This window comes from Myotis myotis, unplaced genomic scaffold, assembly GCF_014108235.1.
Source record: "Myotis myotis isolate mMyoMyo1 unplaced genomic scaffold, mMyoMyo1.p scaffold_m19_p_6, whole genome shotgun sequence".
Lineage (NCBI taxonomy): Eukaryota > Metazoa > Chordata > Mammalia > Chiroptera > Vespertilionidae > Myotis > Myotis myotis.
The window spans coordinates 34,665,884-34,681,917 of NW_023416368.1; the positions used below are offsets into that span (position 1 = coordinate 34,665,884).

General features: G+C 47.2%; 1 protein-coding gene and 1 non-coding gene across 2 annotated transcripts in view; one reads left to right on the forward strand and one right to left on the reverse strand.

The window, feature by feature from the left end:
- Nucleotides 1-16,034, forward strand: part of FSTL4 (follistatin like 4) — a 327,280-nt gene that overhangs the window by 204,363 nt on the left and 106,883 nt on the right. The window lies entirely within an intron of this gene.
- Nucleotides 5,315-5,439, reverse strand: LOC118659478. The gene has a single exon (XR_004968591.1). It is a non-coding gene; the product is annotated as a small nucleolar RNA SNORA25 (small nucleolar RNA).

The following is a 16,034-nucleotide window of genomic DNA, read 5'->3' on the forward strand; positions in this document are numbered from 1 at the left end:
AGGTATATTATCTACAAAGGGACAATACTTAGACTGTCAGAAGAAACAAGAACAGATGATAGGACAAATGGAATCATGGTGGTGGCCCCCGATGGAGGGAGTGTTGCCAAAATGAAAAGTTTACATCGGTCAGGTACTGCTTGCTGCTTTCCAATATCCATCTCCCCACCGCCCTCTTTAATGACAAAACCTCTAAGTTAGCTAAACACTTTGTCATTCAGACAAAAGTCTACACTCCCCAGCCTTCCTAAGTTGGCCTTACCCTACGTCTGGCCAGCGAGATGAAGCAGAAGTGTATGAGAATTCCAGAAAGTCGCCTTACAGAAGAGGGGTGTGCCCACCTCCTTCCCTCCCCCCATGTTGCTGCCTGGAAGGAGGCTGTTTTGGCTGGAGCTCTAGCTCCATCCTGGACCATGAGACCACCGCAGGCCACACACAGGGGATGGCAGAATGGTGAACTGGGAGGACCCCGGGTTTATGACGAGTGGAGACACCAGTTCAGGCCAGCTCTGAACTTCCTGCTTCCAGATTCTTTCCCATGAAAAAGATAGCAACACCTTAAAACTTGCTTAAGTCACCCTTTTGGGGTGCCTGTCACAGAAAATTTGATATAAATGATGCTGAAGAGCTTTTGACTGCAGGAGTGTAAGCAGGAAGCCAAACCTTGGGAGAAACCTTCAGAAGGAAGAGAGTAAGAGGAGTGACCAGGCCTGAGAGCCTGGGGCTGGAGGGATGAGCTGCGCATGATCGCAGATCCTAGCCAGCCGTGGGCAAATTACAGCCCGCGGGCCGGATCCGGCCGTTTGAAATGAATAAAACTATTGAAAAAAAAGACCGTACCCTTTTATGTAATGATGTTTACTTTGAATTTATATTAGTTCACACAAACACTCCATCCATGCTTTTGTTCCGGCCCTCCCGTCCAGTTTAAGAACCCATTGTGGCCCTCGAGTCAAAAAGTTTGCCCACCCCTGTCCTAGACCCTTCCTGCAGCTGCGAGTCCTCCAGTCCTAGGGCAGGAGGCAAAGCCCGCAGGCTCCAGCTGCAGCACAGCAGCATTGGCTCCTGAGGCTCCCACCTCAATGCCTCTAACAACTGTCGCTCTGGGCAGGTACCTGACACTCCCTGAGAGAGGAAAAATCAGTCCACCCTATGGGTTCTGTGTGGTGTGACAGCTCAGGGTCATCATCGCAGCATTTCATTTCAAAGTGCTGGGCTTTGCGCTGGCTATGCTGTTAGCTTCTCTTGTGCAGTGGGGTTGTGTCCTGTAGGTCAGTGGTTTCTGCACTGTTTTAGGCTCCTCAGAGAGCTGGGGCTGCAAGGAGGAGGAGGGCACACAGAGAAACACACACACACAGGCTCCTAAGTGTGTGTGTGGGGGGGGGGGGGCGCTTGCACTCACATTCCTAGCAATTAGAAGAGTGTTGTGGCTTTTTCTTCAGGACCACCCACTGCTCCTCTCTGAGTCTGTGACTCTCTCAGAGGCAGGGGTCACACCCAGCCCTCCCTCTGCTGTCACAAGATGTGTTTCCTTGTTCAGCCTGTGAACTTGAGAAAACTACTCTGAGATCTCACTCAATGTGACAACACACCCCACGAGCCCTTGCATCCTGCTCTAACCAGCAGTTATTGAAAAGATGACTTAGATGTTTTAATTAGCCTGCATGCGGAGTACCCTGGTTCTGCTTAGTTGCGTTGATTTCAAAGCCAGTGTGTCGTTGTTAGCAATGGTAATACGAGCCACATTGTTCAGACAGTTTCTCTGTGGCAGGCTCCGTGCCAAGGACTTTCCATACATCTTCCACTTAATCCTCGTAACTACCCAGGGAAACAAGTTCTATTATTATCCCCATTTTTCAGATGGAGACACTGAGGCACAGATAAGTCACTAGCCCACAGTCCCTGCACAAGAGAGTGGAGGAGGCAGACCCTGGGTGAGTTCAGATCTGTGGGACTCAGTCATGGGAAGCAAGGGCGAGGACACACAGCTGAGGTCCTGCTCCTGTGCACAGACTCACCATCAGGGACTCCCGCGGCTCTTTCCGCCCTCCAGCTCCCACACCTGGCTAGACTCAGGGCCGCTCTCATCTAGAAGGCTTACAGCCCTTCTCCCGTGGCACGGGTCTCCTCTCTTCTGGGATCCCCACCAACTTTTATGGGGTTTAGATCATCACCTCCAAGGAAAAGGCCATCAGGCTCCTTCTGAAAGAGGGACCCCAGGACTTGCTTTTGCTGCGCTCATCTCCCAGTTCCTCTCCCCACCTCTCCCAGCCATGTGACCTGATCTCCTATGGGAGGGAAGACAAGTTTATAAATTCCCATACATCCTCCCCAGCTTAGCTGCAAATGCTCTGAACTTTATGGACTCCATCTCTTTATTTCTTGCTATTAAAAGTCGAGATTATAGAGCTTGAGAAATAAATTATTTTTCTAAAAGCCTGTCACCCACAAATTGAAAGCCTTAGTTTCCAGAAAATTGTCTCTGCTATAAGTTTCAAGAGCCAAGAAGTTGATACCTTTGCACTCTGTGCACCATATTCTCCCCCGAGCCTCATGTCTGGTTTTATTGGCAAAAGAACTTAGGAGAAAAAATAATTCGCTGAAAATGAAAACCACCAGCCATCATTTTGAAATACAGGCGCTCCTCGACTTAGGATGGGGTTACGTGCCAATAAGCCCATCGTAAGTTGAAAATATCGTAAATCAAAAATGCATTTAATACTTAACCTGGCCTGCCAAACACCGTAGCTTAGCCTCACCTTCCTTAAACGGGCTCAGAATGCTTACATTAGCCTGCAGTTGAGTTTCATCTCAAGAGTAATTGCTTTCCTCCTCTTCTCACCAGAAGCAAGAGACACAGACGGGCGTTTTGTGGACATGATGAGATGTAAAGCACAATATCCAAAACACGCAGGCAGGCGACACTGTACACTGGAGGGTATGGGTGGTTTCCCTTCGTGATCACACAGCTAGCTGGGAGTTGCGCTCAGTGCCACTTCTCAGTCACGAGAGAGCATCGTACCGCACATCACTAGCCCAGAAGATCAAAATTTGAAGTCGTTTCTATTGAATGAGTATTGCTTTTGCACCGTCATGGAGTCAGTCAAACTTAAGTCAAACCATTGTAAGTCAGGAGCTGCCTGTACTGTCCTGCTCACCTGGGTATGGCTTGGATAAGAATGGGCCTTGGTTTCTTTGTCTTTTGCGTGAAGAGTTGAACTTGCTGGTCGCTCAGACCTCATGGGCCGTGACAACCCATGATTCTGACATTCCAGCAGGAATGCTGGGGCCCTTTCAGAATGGACATGTGGGGCCCTTTCAGAAGGGTCTCTCTCTCTGTCCCCTGCAGTTTGAAGCAATTTGGGAAACGCAGGCTCAGTCTGAGCCTTCCACGCTGCGTGCACAAGATTAGCCCAAGACAAATGGTCCTGCCTGACGCCAGCCATCTCCATCTGCGGGGTTGGAGAATCGGGGTTGTTATGGGCCTGATTTGTGAACTTGAATGAGGGCTTCTAGAAAGCTATTTGTAAAATTCATTGCTGTCACTGGCTGCAGCTAACACATTCCATCTTCTCAGAATAAGTGATTCCTCATTCCACACATTCATAAAGTAGAGTGGACTGTGGGGTGGGGGTGGGAAGGGCTGGGTGAAGGGGTGGGGCAGGCTGGGGAGGGTGGGCATGGGGAGAGTGCCACTGGGCAGAAGAGCCACAGCTGCCTCACCGCTGATGGGAATATGGTTACAGGGAGCTTCCTGTTAGCCTCCCACTGCCCCGCACCAGGGTCTGCTCTTGCCTGCTTTCTCCTGGGGAGGGCCTCAGAGGGGTTTCTGCACACCCCGGGGAAAGGGCTACCAGCTTTGCACAATGTATGCACTCAGTCTCCAGGCCTGGTCAGGCAATCCGAGCCCTGTGAGCAGGAAGTGCTGGGAAGAAGCCTGGAGTCTACCTGAAACAGCCGGTAGGTCAGTGCAGGCCCCGGCACATTTTGAAGGAGTCGAAGCCATCTGAGATCTCCCCAGAACAAGGTTTTATCTATCAAATAACCACTGTACTTCTGATGGCACCTAAGGCAGGTTTATCTAGATCAAAGAGTAATTTAAATTTAAAAATTGAAAGAATGAAGAAAATTAATTTCCTAAGCTACTCTTTTATGCCCTTGCACACATTTGGCTAATAGACTCTCTCCCAAACCTGTTTGGTTATCTGTAAGGTGCGGGCAACGCCCCCACACTCTACTTGCCCCCAAAGGCAATGCATGAACTGGTTTAAGGGTATTCACAGCTGCAGAGGGAGAAAGGGTGCTCCCTGCTGACCACAGGGGTTATTTGTAGCAGCTCTAAGTCTGTGTTAAGCCCATGAGGCCCGCTTTTTGGTTTGCTGCATTAACTTCTTGGTCCACAAGGTGCTCTGTGTTTGTTGCTGACCAGGAAATCCCTGGGACCACCGCCTGCAAGTTTCACAGCAGAGCTGGGCTCTGCAGGGTTTGGCCCTGGTTGGGGTGAGGGCAGACTGCTCTGGATGTGTTTTGGCCTCTTAATGGCTCATGTTCTTTAGAAGCTCCAGTACCTTTGACCAAAGAGCAGAATCAGGCCTCTCTGAGCCAGGACGTCTGCAGGTGGCATTGCCACTGCCAGGTTGCTCATGGAGGCTCTGACCTGGGTCGCCGGGCAAGGCCAGCTGTGTGTGCCGTGCAGTGGGCATGGTTGCCCTCTGGTGTTGGGAGACTCACAAGTCCATGGGGGTCGATAGGCCTGGCTCTGGAGCCCAGAGGGCGGTTTGTGAGGCTCACGGGAGGGACTCAGTCCCTTCTAGTCAGGTGTTCCTTGGGAGCTCTTGCCGAACCAGAACACCGGGTCAACCAGAACATCCGCCTCCCTGTGGTGTTACAGTGGAGGCTTTGCCACCGGCCTGCATGTCCAAAGAGGAGGCCATTTCTGCTCAAATCAGACAGAGATCATACAGCACATCCTTCTCTGAGCTGTGGGTGTGTGAAGCGCACAGCACAGAGGTGCGACTGTGAGGGGCGGTTTGTAGTGACTGCGGATTCCTCCAAGTTACGATGGTTGGTCTTTGTGGGCTCCAGGAACAGGGTTCTTCGGCTCTGCCCCTTCCCACACATGTGAACTTGAGCAGGTCTCAGATTCTTTGAATCTGTTTCCTGGTCTCTAGAATACAAAGTAGGGCTGTTTAGGGAATTAAGTAAGACAAATGGAAATAAATCAGCTATCAAATACCGGGCCCAGAGTAGGCCCTTGAAGGACAGTAAGGGTTGGTTGCTTGTGTGCTTTTTTTCTGTTTTTCTAAATCCTATGTCTTATATCTCCTCAGGAAGGCACAGCACTATGAGTGCCTATTACATCCTATGGAGAACTCAATCCTAGGTCACTGCGTTAAGATCTCCTGGTTTGCGTTCCATAAGCTCTCTTTGAAATGACCTCTTAGTTTTTGTTTTTGTTAGTTAATAGTTGTCTTGTTCAGGGTCCTCTTGAGATCTAAGTTGAGTAAACTATATGGTGCTGATCTGACCTCAAGGAATTGAAAGCCCAGGAGGATTGGACGGGAGAGCCTGTCTGCCTGCCCCCCCTCTACCTGTGTCCCCTCCAGTGCGCCGCTGGGTGCCACACCTCCCCACCTGCAGGACGGCTCCTCCAGGGAGAGAGCCCTACACAACCACAGAGGAAACTGGGGGCGGCTAACTGTGCTAATGAACCTCATCATAGACAGCTGGACTGGACACAGGGATCGTGAGACATTTGAGAAAACCAAGAGCATAAAAGAGAAGAATCAAGATGAACAAAAAGAATAACTCTGGAGAATATGGAACAAAAGAAAAAAATTTCATTCTAATAAAAACCCTTAGAAAGATTTGAGAAGATAACATTTCCATAATATAAGAAAGGGCTGCTATGAAAAGAAGAACAGAGCAAGAAATATTGCTTGGAAATTAAAAATATAATGGCTAAAAATTTAAAATTCAATATGAGTCAAAGAAAAAGTCGCAGTATCTCATAACATAGATTTAAAAAGAGATGGAGAAGGTGGCAGGCATAGACAATCTAAAGGTGTCAGTGTACACCTACTCAGACTCGTCCACTCAGAAAAGGGAACAAAGACATTTGGGAAGAGGCAATTATTAAGGAATGACAGAAGAAAACTGACCAGAGCTGAAGCGAGTTATAGATCTTCAGATGGAAAGACCCACTGAGAACTGCACAGGGGGATAAAAGAAGGTCTACAGCTGCATGTCCTCTGGAAAGTTCAGAACATCAAAGGTAAAGAGAAGATTCTAGAAGTTTCTAGAGAGAAAAGACGGCTGTCAACAAAAAATCAGGAATCATTTTTATCAGGTAGGTGGTATCCACACCAGCAGGCAGTGAAGTAATTGCCTTCAAATTTATGAAGGAAAATAATTTTATATTCCAAATAAAAGCATTTTCAGACTTGCAAGGGCACAGAAAATTACCTTCTTTCTGGCCGAAAAAAAAAAAAAAAAGGGAGGGGGTGAGGGGGAGAGGGCACGGGAAAGGGGAGGGGGGGGTGAGCTGGTGTAATCCAATTAAACAGAAAAGGAATCTAAAAAGAAGAGCTGTGTAAAAAAAGCGGGAGGTGATACATTCAAGTTAGAAAAGAAAGAGGAGAAACTGGAGGATTTAATTTCTTACAGAAACCAAATTAAGCCCAGCCGGCGTGGCTCAGTGGTTGAGTGTCGACCTATGAACCAGGAGGTCACGGTTCAATTCCCAGTCAGGGCACATGCCCAGGTTATGGGCTCAGTCCCCAGTGTGAGACATGCAGGAGGCCATCAGTCAATGATTCTCTCTCATTGTTGATGTTTCTCTCTCTCTCTCCCTCTCCCTTCCTCTCTGAAATCAATAAAAATATATAATAAATAAATAAAATGTTTTTTAAAATCAAATTAAGAAGCTATAAAACTTTAACCGTATGATCAAGGAAGAAAGAAATATTTGAATACATTTTTAAATGGCAGTTAAAAATTATGGGGGGAAAAATTGCTAAATAAGAAAGACATGGTAAAATGTTAAGCAAACTAAAATATGTCATGATGTTGAGAAATGGAAGGAAGGTGAAGAGAGAGAACTATTTGTGAGACCTGAAACAATCCCCTTCAGACAGCATAGGGGAGTCTCTGAGGTGAGGTTCCACGTAGCTTTCTTTGAATGTTATGGGTATTGTCATCAAAATGTTGGTAATGCTTTTCATTCATTTTCACTTTGAGAGTCAATAAATAGAAGCTTACACTTATTACCTATAGTAACAGAATGTAGCAAGGTAAAATTAACATTATAGATCATTTAAGTCAGAAGTAACAGGGAAAGATCAGGTATTGGATTTCTTCTACCTCAAGGGGCAAGAAAGACTGCCTAATTGATCTTTCTTTCCTTTTTTTTTTAATTGTATTAATTTTTAAATCATTTATTACTTTACAATTACAGTTAACGTCCAATATTATATTAGTTTCTGGTGTACATCTTAGTGATTAGACATTATTTAACTTACTGAGTGACAATCCTGATAAATCTCATACCCATCTGGCACCATACATAGTTATTAGAATAATTTACTATATTCTCTATGCTATATTTTACTTCCCCATGACTTTTCTGTAACAGCCAATTTGTACTTAATCCCTTCACCTTTTTCACCCATATCCCCAACCCCCCTCCCATCCAGCAACCATCAAAATGTTCTCTGTATCCATGAGTCTGTTCTGTACTACTTGTTCATTTATTTTGTTTTTTAGATTCAATTGTTGACAGATATGTATTTACGGCCATTTTATTGTTAATATTTTTTATCTTTTTTTCCTTTTTCTTAAAGAAGACCCTTAACATTTTATATAATACTAGTTTGATGGTGATGAACTCCTTTAGCTTTTCTTTGGGAAGCTCATTATTTGTCCTCAGATTCTACATGATAGCTTTGCTCGGTAGAGTAATCTTGGTTGTAGGTCCATGCTTTTCATCACTTTGAATATTTCTTACCACTCCCTTCTGGTCTACAAAGTTTCTGTTGAGAAATCAGTTGACACTCTTCTGGGAGTTCCCTTATAGATAACTAACTGCTTTTCTCTTGCTGATTTTAAGATTCTCTCTTTGTCTTTAACCTTTTGCATTTTAATTGCTGTGTGTCTTGGTCTGGGCCTCTTGGGGTTGATCTTGTTTGGGACTCTCTGCTTCCTGGACTGTATGTCTATTTCCTTAACCGGGTTAGGGACATTTTCAGTCACTATTTTTTAACTAGGTCTTTGGTTTCTTGCTCTCTTTCTTCTTCATATGGCAACCCATGATGCAAATGTTGATATGTTTGAAGTTTTCCCAGAAGTTCCTTACACTATCTTCACTTTTTTTTCAAGTTATTTTTGTTTGTTTTCTGTTCTGAGTGGGTGTTTTGTTGTTGTTGTTGTTGTTGTTTTCTTTCTTAAATTCCAAATTGCTAATTTGATTCTTGAATTTATCTACTTTACTGTTGATTCCCTGTAAATTATACATTTTAGTTAGTATATCCTTAATTTCTGGTTCTTTTTTTATGGTTTCTATGTCTTTTCTCATGCTGTTGAAGTTCTCACTAAGTTCCTTGAGCATCCTTATAACGTTGTTTTGAACTCTGCATCTAGCAGTTTCTTGCCTCTATTTCATTTCGTTCTTTTTCTGGAGATTTCTCCTGTTCTTTCATTTTTGACCTCTTTCTTTGTTTCCACATTCTGGCTGCTTCCCTGTGTTTATTTCTATGTATTAGGTAGAGCTGCTGCACTTCCCAGACTGTAGAGTGGCCTTCTGCAGTAGGTGTCTGTAAGGCATAGCCGCCTGAACTAGGCACTCTAGGTGTGCTCCTGTGTGGCCCATGTGCACTGTCCTGTTGTCGTTAAGCCTTGGTTGCTGTTGGCATGTCACTGGGAGGGATTGATCCTCAGGCTGATCTTCTGTGAAGACTGGCTGCAATCCAGTAGAGAAGCTGCCAGGCAGGAGTCAACCCTATGGAGCAGGACTTGCTTCAGTGGGGCTTTGGTGCTTACCAAGTCTTACCCTTCAGTGTGTCACTCATAGAGGTGGTTATAATCCAGCATGGTCTGAAGCTGTCCACCAGGTGCCCTGGCTCTGGGGCCTCCCAGGAGATGCTAAGTCAGCCACCACCTGTGCCCTGCTTGGAGCCACCTTGAGCTACAGAGCCATCTGCACATGGCTCCTACTTGTGCTGGGCTTGGAGATATCCAGAAGTGGCCAAGCTATGAACCAAGGCCATGTGTCACTAGTGCCAGGCCTGTGGCCACTTAGCCAGAGGTACAGATGCTGCTTGTTTGAGAGACTTTAGGAAAGTCTGAAACATGAGGCAAGAGAGGCTAGTTGTATATGGAAAAGCCACTGGAAATTGCTTGGTTGGGTCCACAAGTTTGGTGGGGTGGGGCCTCAGGGAGTCACCAGGGTGGGGTAACAGTATGTACCAGGTTGATGGAGTCTCAGATATGGTGCCTACCTGCTGGCTCTGTGAGGGGAAGGCTCAGAAAAGGAACACTGGCTGAAAGCTGTTCCCTAGCTCTCACCCTAATGTCAGACAATTCGGTCCCTCTCCATATGTCCCTGGTTCCTTTTGAGCTGCTGCCCCAATGCTGGAGCTCAGAGGGAGTGAATCCAAGTACGTCCTTGCACAGACGAATGCCTGGGACTCTGGCAGCCCTTCGCCTCACTCAGCCTCAATTCTCCCTGTTTTTTGCAGCCAGAAGTTATGTGGACTACTCTTCCTGGCTCTGGAACTCTGGGCCGGGAGGCCTGGTTTGTGGCTGGGATCCCTTGCTCCTTGGGGGGACTTCTGAAGTCAATGTTTTATTGATTGATTTGAGAGAGAGAAAGGAAGAGGGGGAGGACAGGGAGAGGGAGGGGGGTAAACATTGATTTGTTGTTCCACTTATTAATGCATTCATTGGTTGATTCTTATTTGAGCTGTGACCTGGGAGCAAACCTGCAACCTTGGCGTATTCGGATAATGCTCTAACCAACTGAGCTAGCTGGCCAGGGCCTTCCCAATTTTTATCTGCCAGATGTGAGTATGGAATCAACCTGTTCCCCATCTCTGCCCCTCTTGCCAGTCCCAATGTGGCTTCTTCTTTAAATCCCTAGTTCTGAAACTTTTATTCAGCCAGATTTCAGATGGCTCTGAGTGATAGTTGTTCGTTTACTTGTAATTTGATGTGGTTGTGGGAGGATTTGAGAGCTGCATTTACCTACACTGCCATCTTGATGGGAAACCCTGTCTAATTGATGCATTATTAAAATTTTACTTTTTTGTTTTTCTGGTATGCATATTTTTACTTTCAAAACTTTAAAAAAATTAGGCCACATCAAACATCTGAAGAGTTTCTACCCAACTATTTTTCACAGGCTATCATGCTTATAAGAATCCACAGCCTTTTCTGTCTGGTGCCTTTTGCTGTATTTTTATTTATTTCCTGTTCTCCAAAGAACAGTAATTGCAATTTTGAATTGCTCAATACATTTTCTCAGCTACAGATGTCAATGTATTTATGTAATGAAAGTGCCAATATGTATGTACATATCTGGGATTAGCATAGAGATGATGAAGGCAGTTCAGTGTTGATCAATAATCATATTTGATGTGGGCTTTTTACTCTGCTGCTCTCAACCATCTTGTACTTTGATATGTATTACCACCCACTGAGATTCTGGCCTTCACTAAATAGAAGTTGCTGGAGGAAATTCACAATCTAGCGATTGAATTCAAGTGGCATTGCTTCCAGAATGACAATGCAGAATTAGGTCTTGCAGAGTAAATAGAAACCCAGTAAATGGGAAGTGTGCCCTTAATAAAAATGTCTTTTACTGCCTTGAATACAACAAAACAAACATCACTATACTGCAGCCTCCAGTAATAAACACTTCATGTTTCAACTATAGGGTCAGAGTCATCCTTCAATCAAATGTATAAGCAGTTGGACCAAAAACTGTATTTTTGACACATAGGGTATTAGGAGATCTGAGATTGTCGAAACCCAGTGTTGAGAAGAATGGCACAGTGTTTTGAAAAGTCCCCTGTGTTCCACATTCTGTGAAGCTCCAGGGCTGCTCGTGTGCTCCTGGGACAGAGAGGGAGCTCTGGGCCGGCCTCCCAGGGAGCCCAGGTGCTGGCCAACCTTGGATGGTCTCCACAGCTGTGCTGAGCGTCCAGCCCTCTGTTGGCCCAGCTTGTGGCCTGGAGGAGACAGTCCACATCAGAGCCAACCTCAGCTCCTCTGTCCTCTGCTCCGAGGACTCAGAGGATAAGTCCCAATGCTTTCTCTTTCTTTCTAGAGTTGCTAAGGAAATCTGTGCCCTGCTTTACTCTTTGCTGATTGAAATAAAATGGATTTTTCTAGGACGGTGGCCTGAGCCCTCATTATAATGCATAATAATGACCCGTATGACACGAGCAGCTCTCATCTTGATGGCTGTCAGGGGTGCTCCCTGACCTGTTCCTCCTCAGAAGAAAGGAAAGGCCCTAACTACCCCCCAACCCCCAGTCAGTAGGATAATGACAAGCACGGGGGTTCTCCAGGGCTGGTGGGAAGCAGCTCACCTCGCACCGTGAGGACCATAAGCAATTGGAAACAGCATCTTCTGAGAGACGGTTAAAAGGCCAAACTCTGGGTGCCACGTGTGCCGTGATTGCCATATGCAGAAACACGCAGCACGAAGGAAAGCGACACAAGGGGACACGCAGAAATACAGGTGGCCTTGTTGCTAGAGGTTCAAAAATTACTGGCGATTATTTTTTCTTGTGCCAAATTTTCTCATGATCTTCTTGAAAGGGGGACTCTGGGGGCTACAATTTAGTTACAGTAGAATCCCTTCATCAGCCGTTTGACTTTCCCCTGTTTCAGTTACCTGAGGTCAACGACAGTCTGAAAATATTAAATGCAAAATTCCAGCAATTAAAAATGTCTAAAGTTTTAAATTGTGCGCCTCTCTGAGTAGCATGACGAAGTCTCACACCGTCCTGCTCTGTCCCACCCAGTGTGCATCATCCCTGTGTCCAGCTCATTCACGCGTAGCTGCTCCCCACCTGTTAGTCACTGAGTTGCCGTCTCAGTTATCAGATCAGCTGCTGCGATATCACAGTGCCTGTGTTCAAGCCACCCTTACTTGACTTAGTAATTCCATATTCACATAACTTTTATTAGAGTATATTATAATTGTTCTATTGTATTATTGTTGTTCTTAATCTCTCACCATGCCTAATTTATAAGTTAAACTCTACCACGGGTCTGTATGTATAGGAAAAAACATAGTATATACAGGGTTTGGTGCCATCTTTGGTTTCAGGCACCCACTGGGGGGTCTTGGAATGTCTCCCCCATGGATAAGGGGAGGACAGTGTAAATGAACTTAATGGAAGTTTTCCCAGTGTCTTATGCTCTTTATCATTTTATAACTGAATGAGCCACAGGACAGCCCAGGGTGAGACCCAGCCACACGGCCTGGGTTTGGACCCTTCTCTCTCAAGTGGGTGAGGGGAGAACACCCAACTACCAACAAATCCAGCTCCGCAAAAAGACCACTTTCCCGCCTTTGTCCAAGAGAATGAGTCCCCAGACACCATAGGGGCTTCAGTCAGACGCACGCAGGTCTCCCAACCTGACCAGGCTGACGTCCATCAGGTAACGGGTCTGGGAGCCTGGGGCCCCATCAGCTGCGCGGTCCAACCCCTGCGCAGCCCTACCTGTCTCATCGCTCTACCTGCTCTTGGGTCAGGGCTGCAGGGGAACAGCCCACCCCCTCCCCACCTCCCTGGGGGCACGCATTACCCCTGTATCACTGTCTGGGCATCCTGTGAGCGTGTATGTGCGGGCGAGCTGCGTCAGCATAGAGGCCCCGTGGTGGTCGGGCCGGCCGTCCACAGCAGAATAGAGATTCGTGTGCAGCTCTTGGTTGGGTTGTTCCTGCGCCTGAACCCAGAGACACACAGCTGCTGCCAGAGCCAACAGGCAGAAGCCGACTCCAAATGTTTTTTCTTTCTTGGGTGTTTGGGGTAAAAATGTAGCAAGTCGACAGCTTGCCTCCTTACCGAGATATTGTAAGTGGAAGACGAACCATGCTGTTCATTCGGGGGTGAATCACATAAGATTCCCACACTTTCCGTGCCAGTGTGCTTTGCTTTATACAAAGGTGCCTTTTTGTTTTCTCTTTTCTGCGATTGTGAGCTCTCTCTGCTTCTGCCCCTCTCTGCACCCTTTGACCCTCGCAGGCCTCTCCTCAAATTCCGCCTCCTACCTCTGGCCACATAGAGCTCAGCACCTTGTCCCTTCGGTGCCAAGCCTGCCGTTCCCTGAGCTTCTAATGGTGCTGCAAGACTCTTCAGACCTGCCCTCCCCTGTGGGCAGTCCTTGCTGCCCTCCTTCCTGCCCACTTGTCACCTGGTCCCATCTCCCTGCCAATTCCTGGGGCTCCTGCGGTCACCCTCTGTCAGAGTGCTATGCAAACTGCCCAAGCCCGCGATGCGGCGGCTGAGTCCTGAGAAGCCGCACAGGAAGCCGTGGGTACTGAGTGACAGAGCTGAAGGAGGTGCTGGCACTCTCACAGACCTGGAGACCGCTGATAGGTCAGTAAGATAAGTAGGTATTCGTATTGTTCTTGCTCCGTGGATGGGGTTCAGAGAGGTTAAGTGGCTTACCGGAGGCTGCACAGCTTGAAAGTGCTATATCCAGGGTTCATACCTAGGGTTTCCTAGAGGAAGAATGCTTCATGGTGGGCCTGGAAGGACAGAGGGGATGTGGACACACAGAGAGCAGGGCATGGGGTGGTGGTGCACAGAGGTGACAGGAGTGTGTATTGGAAGTGAGGGTGCTCCACTGGCAGATAAGAACGGGAGACAGGCAGGTGGTTTCCTCCCTGAAAGGTCTGCATGCTGCCTGTCTCAGCCTCTGCTCTTCCACACACACTCACACACACACACACACACACACACACACTCACACACACACAATACTCTCACACACACTCTCACACACTCACTCTCTCTTACATACTCACACACTTCTACACTCAAATACACTCACACATACACACTCACACACACACTATCACACACACTCACACACTCACACTCTCTTACATACACACTTCTACACTCAAATACACTCACACATACACACTCACACACACACTATCACACACACTCACACACTCACACTCTCTTACATACACACTTCTACACTCACATACACACACATATTCTCACACACACATACTCACACTCACACATACATACATACAGTCACACACACAATACACACACACACACACTCACGCTCTCTTACATACTCACACACTTCTACACTCACATGCACTCACACACACACACACACTCTCTCACACACACACACACATTCTCTCTCACACACACACACATACTCTCTTTCTCTCTCTCTCTCTCTCACACACACACACACACACACACACACACACACACACACACATCAGCTTGGCAGGGAACCCTGTGGCCACATGCGAGTGAAATGCTGGAAGAGGAGGTGAGCATTCTGTGTGCACTGGGGTGTGAGACCAGGAGCTGAGCTGGCTAACATCGATAGGAAGCCTGCCCGTGGTTGAGGGTAGTCACCTTGGCCTTGTCTTAGGCCTGCGGCAGTTGAAGCAAACGTCATTGAGCTCTGCACACATTCTCCCTGTCTTCTCTAGTAGTTGAGGAGCGGGCATGGCTGAGGAAGCTGTCCAGGGAGCTCTGTCATCAGAGCCCTGGGTCTCTCTCCCTGCCTATGGACAGGAGCATGAGTGGGCTGGTGGTTCCCTGAACAGTAGCTTCAGAGGACCTTCAGGTGTCACATACCTGGACCCAAGCAGTGGTCCTGAGCCTGGCTACCCCTCCAAGGGCTTTCAGAATAGAGGCCTGGGCCCCATCTCAAGGGGCTGGTAAGACTGAGACCCAAGCAACCCTTGCTTGCTTCCCTCTATACATTTTTGCTAAGTTATCTGAGTGAATTACTTTATTCCTCTTTTATGTCACGAGAAAACCCACATCGTCATTTTATTAATGTTTTTGCAATTACCACGTAATGATTTCCAGCTTAGTGTGGCTGGTGGCACAGAGACGCTTCATCGAATATCCTCATGATGGGCCTGCAAGTTCTCTGGGGCCAGAAGCTTTTCCCATCAATTAAGCTTCAAAGAGATGAGTTTCAGGCTCATCTGCAGCCGTATTTTTATGTTTCTTTCAGGGCTTTCCTGCCTTCTCCTGTCATCTTAGAGAGACTGGGGAATGTGGTGTGGGGCTGAGGTGTTTACTAGTGGGCGCAGAGAGTAGGTTTATAAGGGTCATTACTGAATATTAACGTGCTGCTTGGAAGTAGGACGATTTATATTTCCATTACAGTCACTCCTGGGTGCCCCCCACCCCCACCCCAGTGCTGCCAGGGAGAGGGTTGTGTGTCCTGGGCCCTGGGATCAAGGCCTGGAAAGATTGAATTCCCAGAACCTTCCATGGACCTCTCACTCACCCACCACCCCAGCGATCTTGGGAATCTGACACATTAAAATACAAAGAGGATTTCCCTACCATCCAGAGTGCTCCTCCTCTGTGCCAGCTGAGGTGCCATCCTGGCCCATCGACTCTGACAGCAGCCCTGGGGACAGAGGCTATGGGTCCCCGTGTACAATGAGAAAATGAGGCTCGGGGAGAGAAGACCGGGGTGTCTAGCACTCGGCACAGCTCTGCTCACACACTTCCAGAACACAGCGCATGGGAGAGGCGGACACACCCAGCCGCTGGCCCATCCTGGACGCACACATGAGGGAAAATTAAAAGTACAAAAGAGATGTTGTGTGCTAGCCAAGATTTGGAAGCAGCCCGAGTGCCCACCAGCAGATGAGTGGATAAAAAAGCTGTGGTGCATTTACACCATGGAATACCACTCAGCTGTATAAAAGAAGGCAATCCTACCTTTTGCAACAGCATGGATGGACCTGGAGAGCATTATGCTAAGTGAAATAAGTCAGTCAGAGAACGACA